Here is a 9007-nt window from a genome sequence, read left to right as displayed (position 1 = left end):
CCGACCGCTCCTTCCGGGTGCCCGCGGGGCCACGCCCCCTTCACCCGCCCCCTCCCCGCTGATTGGTGCGCTGGGCGGGGCACGGTGCGGAGAGAGGCGATCCGTGGGGCCGCGCGGCCAATGGGCAGGCGGGGGGGTGGTGACGGGCGGCGGAGAGATCCCGCCCCCATCCCGCCCCCTCCACGTGCGGGTCTGTGATGACAGCGGGGAAGGGGCGGTCTCACGCAAAGCGGCTCCCCATTGGCCGCCGCCGGAGGGGGCGGGGCCAGCCTCAGCGGCCGGTGGGGGGGCTGCCGTAGCCATGACCCTTCACCTCTGACCCGCAGCTGCCCCCCCCCCCGCCCTACTGCCCCTGCCCCACGGTCAGGGCCCCCTGGCCGGGGGGGACCCGGCCCCATGGACGTGGGACCCCTGGCTCCATGGGCACAGCCCCTGCCCCCACAGACACAGGACCCCTGGCCCCAGCCATACTGTTCCCCCTGACCCACAGACACAGGACCCCAGCCCCATGGACACACCCCTCCGGCCCCACTGACACGGCTCCCCCGGCCCCATGGATACATGATCCTGGCCCCATGGACATCCTCCCCCTGCCCCAGCTCCACGGACACAGCCCCGCCACCCCCACGGACATGGCCCCCTGGCCCCACAGACACAGCCTGCCCCAGCCCCATGGGCGCGGCACCCCCAGCCCCACAGTCATGGCCCTCCCCAGCTCCACAGTCACAGTCCCCCCAGCCCCACAGATGGGGCTTGCCTCAGCTCCGGGAACATGGCCCCCTTGGCCCCACGAACACTGCCTGCCCCATAGACACAGCCCCCCCAGCTCCATGGACATGGCCCCCCTGGCTGCACAGGCATGGCCGCCCCCACGCAGGACCATCCAGGCTCCCTCAGCTCCACAGATAAGGCCTGACCCTGGGCAGGACCACCTGGGCCATGGACACGGCCTCCCCTACCCCCACAGGCCCGGCTTCCTCAGGTGGGACCATGTGGGCACCCTCAGCCTCCGTGTGCTGACAGGACTCGGTGGCACACACACGCTGATCAGAGCGATGCTGTGCTGGGAAACGTCTATCCTGTGTTACGAATGATCTCGCAAGGATAACTGGCAGGCTGTTGTGGCCTTAAAAAATGACTAGTCACAAATATTTAGTCAGAGAACAAGCATTAAGGACAGCAGGTTTTGCTACTGTCTGATGGAGACCCTAGGCTAGATGGACCACTGGGAACAGCAGTTCTTAGGGTCTGACTTAGCTCAAAGGCCTGACCAAGGGCTATTTGGATCACTGAAAAGACTCATTAACTTCAGCAAGTTTGGATTAGACCCTGTGAAAATCAGCCCCATAGCTGACTTGTCTTGCTTCTCAGTGAGCCACAGATGCAATGTTGCTCTAAAAATAGCAGAGACCAGTACTGTCAAACGATAAATATAACTAAGATCTCGTCTTCTGACTATGTTAGCGTGCAGCAAGCTGGATGCAAATCGACAGCACACTGGCTACTCAGCTCCGACATCCCTTTCAGCTCGCTCCCTTTTCAGGGGCATTGTCCGTGACAGCATGTCTGAAAATAAAGCCATGCTCAGCACACTCCAAGAATAGCCGTGCCAAAGGATGGGGCAGTACAGCCGGCCATTTCACACCCTGGCCACTACTTACTTTTCTACAGAAAGAAGTGACAGGACACGTGTGCTACTATGTGGATGCAGAGCAGCCACAAATACGGGACTCTCGTCTCTTACTGGGGCCTCAAGTTGTTATTGTAGGAGATATCTTCATAAATATCCCTTGGCTGTTCAAAAAAATCTAGCTCCATGAGGGTGTGGATTATCTTTCCACAGTTCCAGGTGTGATGATAGGAACACATCATCCATCAGTGGGTCTTTGCTCTTGATGTTTCGGGAGCCACTACCTCAAAAGAGATGGCACATTTTCTTCATTTCAGACTAGAAACATGCCTGGGGCAGAGAGAAACAGATTATGTTGTGAGGCAGCCCAGGCTGGAAGCCGGTTTGAACTGTTGTTGTGCTTTCTCAAACTGGACACAACCTGAGCAGTTGTGTTCAAGTCTCTACTGAATGAGAATCCCCCCTAAATTTCCAGTGATCACATCAAAATAGTATCAGTGAAAAAACTCACAGCCCATCACAGCATCGTTCAGAACAAGGGATTTGGGCACACTACAGCTTGTGGAGAGGCATCTCTGGCAGCTCCCTGGCTGCAGAAACCCCCATCCTTTCCCCTTCAGGAGGTGTCCGGCCAGAGCTTCGGTTCCTGTCCTCCTGCAGAGGAGATCTACATGTCCTCATCACTGGCGGAAGCACCCGGCGGATGCCTGCGAGCGCGCCGCCACTGCACGCTTTGGTGTACGGATGCGCCCATCTGCATGCACGTGTGTGCAGGTGCTGGTTTCAGCAAGCAAGAGCCTGCAAAGGGTAGCAGGTCCCCCATGTCTCCTGCTCATCTGCCACAGCGTGGGTTTCCTACACACTCCCGGGGCAATATTTAGCTTTTCTGCCCCTTCAGTCAGAGCAGCTGTGCAGTGCTGGCGAGAAGCTATAGCATCCAGCTGGGAACATGAGCAGAGGCCACAGAAACAAGAGGTTGAAAGCTACTTGGTCCCCGTCCCATAACCGCTTGTACAGGCCATGTTTTCCAGCCTAAACTGGCTGAAACAAGTTTGTGGTTAACAAATGGTTAATGAACCATTATTGGCCTGAACAGGAACTGAACTGGAACAACTTCAGTCACAGCTGAACCCGCCATGGAGCTGAATCCAAAAGATTTGCTGGTTCAGCTCCTTGGCTGTGGGGAAATATGGGCTCCTTTGTCCTTGACGAGAATAATACATTTCTGTTTATCGGCTGGGCAGTGAAGGATTAATAATATCCCAAGTTATTTTCCTCCTGCTTTTGAGCGCTTAGGGTTTGCGAGCGATGTCCCTGCTTAGTACACTGTCCCTTAGCAACCTTCCCTGATTTTTAAAACATGTTCCAGTTCCAAAAACAGGATTAAGGAGCAGGATGTAAAAACTCGCTTTAACATGATAGGTGGGGCTAGTTGTTACCTCTTCTCCTTGTCTCGGGGCAGCTCATCGCCTCTCCCGTAGCACCAGATCTAGGCCAGCAGGTCCCTCTCCGCTCACCTTTCTGGGTTGTTTTGCAGATTGGCACACGCTGCTTTTTTTTTTTGTCTGCTCCCATTCGATTCCCTATCCACAAACTCAACTGTGGTCATTTGATGGCAAAGAGTAACACAGACCTGAGACAGCAGCCGTTCAGAGAGAGGCTGGAAAACCTCCAGAAGCTCAGAGGAGATGGGGAAGGGGGAAAGTTACTGCACAAGAGCAACGCCTCTTTCCCCAGAGTGACAGCGCAGCCGTGACTTTCAGGGAGTGATTTTCCTCTACTCTCTGCAAACCCTGGGGATCTGCAGGCTCCTTCACAAGGGTCCTCAGGAGTAGCTAAGACAACGCAAAAAGCAGGGAGGTTTAAGCGCCTTACACAGGGATCTGCAGCGTACTGGATGCCTTCCAGCTGCTTGCCTGCCGGAAAGGCTGGGAGGAGGGTGTTCTCCCAGGAAGATGAGGTGTCCCAGGCAGCGCGCAGTGGGACAACGTCCTTCCGCAATAAGCTCTTCTGCCTGTAGGGCTTCCCTTTGAAGGGTGCACTGGTGAGGTGACTCCATGCTGGTGAGTTCATCATTGGGTTAGCTCCCTGCCAACACTGCCAGCACTGCCCTGATGGGCCTGCTCGTGCGCTGGGCTGAGGTGGTTCAGCCAGTTTGCCGGGCTGGCTGCTCCGGTGGCTCCTGCCAGAGAGGCTCTCGGGGTGCGGATCTCGAACAGGATTAGGAGCTCTGCAGGCTGACACCAATGAGGCTCCTGCTGTAGGTTTTAGTTATGGAAAGGTGACTCCCCCACGCACCAGCTTGTTTCATTGGCGTGAGTAAGTTTTGCAGTCATAAAAGCGCCTTCTAAAAGTACACATATCATCTCCTGAAGTTTATGGGGTAAGATGAGCTTCTGTAGGCACCCTTGCATCACTTGCCCTCTGCCCATGCAGCAAGCTGGGCCACGCTATACGCACCCAACCCAGGTCCGTATCAGTAAAGCAATGCAAGGAGCGTGTGAAGAAATGAGCTCTGAAAGACTGTGAGCTCTGCCAGGAAGAGACTGTAGGGAACTTTAAAAAGTCCTTGGAGGAGCTGGTAGGAATCAGCCGTCACGCTGTTCAGAGGCCCCTCATGAGCCATGCTGGGCAGTTTGGGCGCAGACCCACAGGCAGGCTGGGCCAGACGCCCAGCTGGGAGTGACGGCTGGACACCGCGCCATGACTCAGACCCCCATCCCGGCTGGCAGAGGAGGAGGAGAAAGCCCAAGGGGGAGGTGTGCGAGAGGAGCGTTGGGTGTCACTTCCCCCCCTCTTTGCAGTGCCACGCAGTCATCTGTTCTTCAGGCAGCTGCAAAAGGGCTTGTCGTTTTATCTCTCTTGCAGCCTCAGCCCTCTGCACGTTACAGAAGGACCTTGGATCCTGCTGCAAGCGGCTAACTATCCCCCAGTTACCTCCCAGCACGGCCTCTCCCCCAGGGCTCTTTGCGCCTCTCATCCCCTCCAGTGTCTAGCAGAGCGGAGAAAGAGGCCAAACCCTGCCTCGCTTTCCCCTTCCCCGGCTGATGCGATGCCATCATTAGGGAAGGGACAGCTTTCCCAAGGACAGGAGCCACCCCAGGGCCCCGCGGTGCCCAGCGTGGCCAAGCCGGTGCCCACGGAGGTCTCTGGCCCCTGCGGCATGCAGGGCAGCCCTGCGCTGGAGGGACGTGCGCTCGCGCTGCGGGACCTTTCCCCTGCAGGAACCTGTTTTGAGCAACATGCTCGGTTTACCTGTTTGACCGAAACGGCTGTAAAACTAGAGATATGAATCACACTTGGAAAGTTTCCTCCTGGAGGAGCCCTCCTCCCCTCATGGGGGGGGGGGGATAGGAGCAGCGTTTCCTTGCTGCACCTGCGGGAATCCTTCCCTGCATGGCTCAGAGCGGGGCCCAGGGTCACGACTCAGCTGGAGTCACTGCGAGGCCCTGAGCGAGCCCAGATGCCCCGATGCCTCATCCCAAATTGGGGGTGTCTGGCTTCAGAGCCCTGCTGGGCAAGGGAGGCCTGACAGCTCTACTGCTGAGAGGTGGATCCAATATCACTTTATCAAGCAATGGTGTAAGGGTCAGGCTTGGCTGCTGTCTTCCTCCAGAGCCCTACACCCCCCTCGTAGCGACAGTAATGTCTCTTTCCAGTTGGTTGTCTCCCAGTGCCTTGCAAAGGAGGGCAGCATCGCAGCCCCCATGGGATTATGAGGGGACTTAGGCACAGGGAAGCAGAGCGACCTGCGCAGCCAGAAGTGGGTCATTAATCCTGTGCTCTAGCCTAGAGCTCTAGCTCTAGCCACAGCACTTTGCTACTTCTGTTTCTGACATGCCCATGAGGGTCCCCAGAGCCAGACAGAGATTTTGGCTGTAGGCAACGCTCAGGAGGTTCATCCTGGAGCTGCCACTCCAGAGCTGTTCAGCACACGGCGCAGTGAGGGGCGACAGCCGCAAGTTGCCCCTTGGCAGGTTCAGGGTGGGCAGCAGAAGAGATTTCAGCAGGAGAGATCTGCAACCCCAGGGCGGGTACTTGGGGGGAGAATCTCCATCCTTGGGACTTTTCAGTACTTGGATAGACTAAGCCAGAGCACATCTGAGGCAGTGTTGGCTACAGTCCTGCGCTGAGCAGGAGGTCAAGCTAGGGACATCCAGGGGCCCCTTCCCACTGTCACTGTCTATCCCTGTCAGCAGCGCTTGAGCTGCCACCAGCTGCCACCCCACACCTAGCACTGGAACCACACTAGGGGACACCATGGGCCAGCTCCACACTAGGGAAACAAGCCTCCACTCCCTCTTCTCCTTTGGGGCAGACAAAATCTCCCACCAATGCTGTCCCAGTCTGACCAGTGTGCTGAGACCCTCGCCCCAGTGTGTTGCTCCTACCAGAGAGATGGATCCTCCAGCAGTCCTGCAAGGAGGGCGCAGCTCAAGCCAGGACACCCAGAGGGCCCAGGCCCTCCTCTGCAGCCACAGCAGGTGAAACCATGGAGAGAGACACCCCCAGATTCACTCCAGACCTGGCCCAGCCAAGCTGGGATACAGGCTCAGTATTTTCTTCCAGGAAAAAGTAGATCTTGTAGCACAGCAAGACAACACGATCTTTCTACTACTACTTTACCAGTTGGAGTTACTCATCACCCCACCCAACTTAGCTTAACTTAATAGCACAGGGAAGGCAAGAGCAGCCAGCAAAAGAGACGTAAATTAGAATCAGTTGCTGTTGATTACCATCTGGGCAATTAGGAGGAAGTAATTTATGCCTAATCTAACTAACACAGCACTAGGGCTCAGGAAAGTGAGGGGCAAGGCTGTAGCGCTGCTCCGGGTGAAAGTCTGGGTGCCCAGGTTTCCCATGTGCACGCTCCCTGTGCAACCCTGCTGCTCTCTGCTGTGAACACAGAGCTGCTGATTTGGGTAATGGGGTGTGGGTTTAGGGTAGCACGAGGGAGCCCCAGGTAGGAGCAGGCTCTGGACAGGCTGGCCCCGGGGAGCGATGTGCTAGGACACAGGAACACGTCCCTCCCTTGCTGTCCTGCACTGGAGCTTCTCTTGTGGCAGCTTCCCTACAGAAATGTTTTCCTTCCTTTGTACCTGCCTTTAAAAAGAAAAAAGGGAGGAACTGATAAACTCCATTACTCTGTTTACTAATCAAGATAGCATCTGTCCCAGGCAGCCGGCCGGTGAGGGCCGTGCCGGGGCCAGTGCGTGCCAGGGCTGCCCAGAGCCATGCGGTGACGTCTCTGCCTCGCTGCTGCCCGCCCGGCCGGGCCGGCAGCCTCCGCTGCTGCCAGGTGTGCGAGCCCCGGTGCCGTGGCCGGTAGTGCACGGCAAACTTCCCTTTGACGTCACCTCGCCAGGGGTGGCGGAGGTGCCTGGCTGGGCTGGTGGCGAGGCGGTACATCCCGTGGCCCACCCAGAAATGCCTCCCAGCGCTGCGGGCTCTGATCCCGCTGCCCCACTCCCCGGCGGCGCTGGCCTGAGGCTGCCGGCTTGTTGCCGGCATGGCTCCAGGCACCTGCCTGCACCCAAATTTTGCACGGCAGGCTGGCGCAGCCCGTTGCTTCTGCTGCAGGTGAGCCAACCAGCATTTCTCTCTGGCCATGCTCACCGTTTGGGGCTGAGCCCTAACCTGGAGCCCTGCAGCTTGTTGTCCATCCGGAGCTGGCCCCGCAGGGATCCTGCACCCCGTGCAACCTGGGCGACCTGGGGGGCTACTGGCTTTCACCACCTGGGCAATTCCTCTGACACAGCTTTTGAATGGCAGGGCTGAACTTTGCACGGCACAGCGAGATGCTGCAGGCAGCCAGAGAGAAGGGATTTTGCACCCTGTGCCGGTGAACACTGTTCTGTGCCTGCACCGCGGGGAGGCAGGACGGCAAAGCCCCTTCCTGGCTGCCTGCTCCTGGATGGATGCTGAGGTCTGCAGGGGTTCATCTGAGACCCTGGGGTATATCCCCGTCATCTTGGGTTAGTAAAAACCCCTTGCCATGCCTTTCTTGGTCAGCGGATGCTGCCTGTTGGCACAAGGTGGCAGTCCAGCCCAGCTTATTTTCAGCAGGGACGGTCCGGCCCCCTCGCAGGGGAAGCTGGGCTCTGCCTGCCTCTGACCTGCCCTGGCTGGGCAGGTTTGGTCCCAGGGGGCTCGGGCTGCGCATCCTCCGCAGGGTGCTGCCCCAGCCCTGCCATGGCGTGGACTCGGCACTGCAGGATGGACAGACGCTGCTAAAGGAGACGGCGCGCACCCCGGCCCGGGGAGCGGCAGGGAGACACCACACCACTGAAGCTGGCCAAACCTGCCTGGGTGGCACAAACCAGTGCTTGCCATGGGTACTGCCACAGAGCAAGTCCCCTGCGAGCACCCACGAAGCTGTGCAGCCCATGCCCTCTGCAAGCATGCACCAAGTGAGCTGGGATCTGCCTGACGCAGAAAATTGCCTATGTTGCACTAGAGCTGGTGCGTCCCTCTGCACCTGAGTAAGGGCTGCAAGGGCAGCTGGGCAGCAACCCAGGGGCTGTATCCACATCACATCCTGGAGGATGTGCCCATGGGCACCCACGCGTTGCACCTCGGCTGTGGTGGCTCCGCTGCCCAGCACCTTCCCTCTGCGAGGGGACACTGGGAGCCAGCACCTACCGGGTGCTGCCAGTGTGCTCCAGTGCTGCAACACCTGGTCTGGGGGGGCCTCAGGGTGAAGCCAGCACCAGGTACATGGTGGCTACCAAGACCTTCTTTCAGAGCTTTTCTGAGCAAGAAGGAGCAATGTGGAAATGGGGGAAGTGAGGCAGCACAGCGATGGGGAATGATGGAGAGCAGGGCCACCCTGGGGTTTGCAATAACCAAGCTAAAGAGTGGGTGTTAGGATGCATTAAGTGTTCGTGACATGGCTGTGCACTTCCAGCAAAGGGATTGAGAGAAGCATTTTCACAAAGTCCTGATGCTGTGGGGGCTCCTGGTTGCTTGGTATCAGGTCTCACCTCTTGGGGTTCACCATATTCCCTGTTTTTATCTCTGCCTGTTGCAGTTGGAGGCTGGTTTGTACCCGAGATTCCCAGCGGATATGTTCAGTGAGACTGCCATGAGGAGGCATAGCAGGCTCCCCTTTCTTCCCTCCCTCCCTCTGGCCTTCCCACCTTCCATCCCTTCATCCATCCATCCTCTGCAGGTGGATTTTTGTTCTTCTGCAGGACTCCTGGCACGGGATAATGCGGTGGCGTTGTCAGGATGGTTCCTGGCAGACGCCTGGGATTTCCCTGTGCCCAGGGAGCAGCCGCAGCTGCTGTGTGCGCCTGCACTGCTGGGGCTGCAGTTCTCTTTCCAGCTCTGTCTCGATGTGATCCCTTTCCCATCTTCAGTTTGCTCATCTCTAAC

The sequence above is a fragment of the Apteryx rowi genome, unplaced genomic scaffold, assembly GCF_003343035.1.
Source record: "Apteryx rowi isolate R43461 unplaced genomic scaffold, aptRow1 scaffold_289, whole genome shotgun sequence".
Taxonomy (NCBI): Eukaryota; Metazoa; Chordata; class Aves; order Apterygiformes; family Apterygidae; genus Apteryx; species Apteryx rowi.
Note: the sequence above shows the minus strand (reverse complement) of the source record.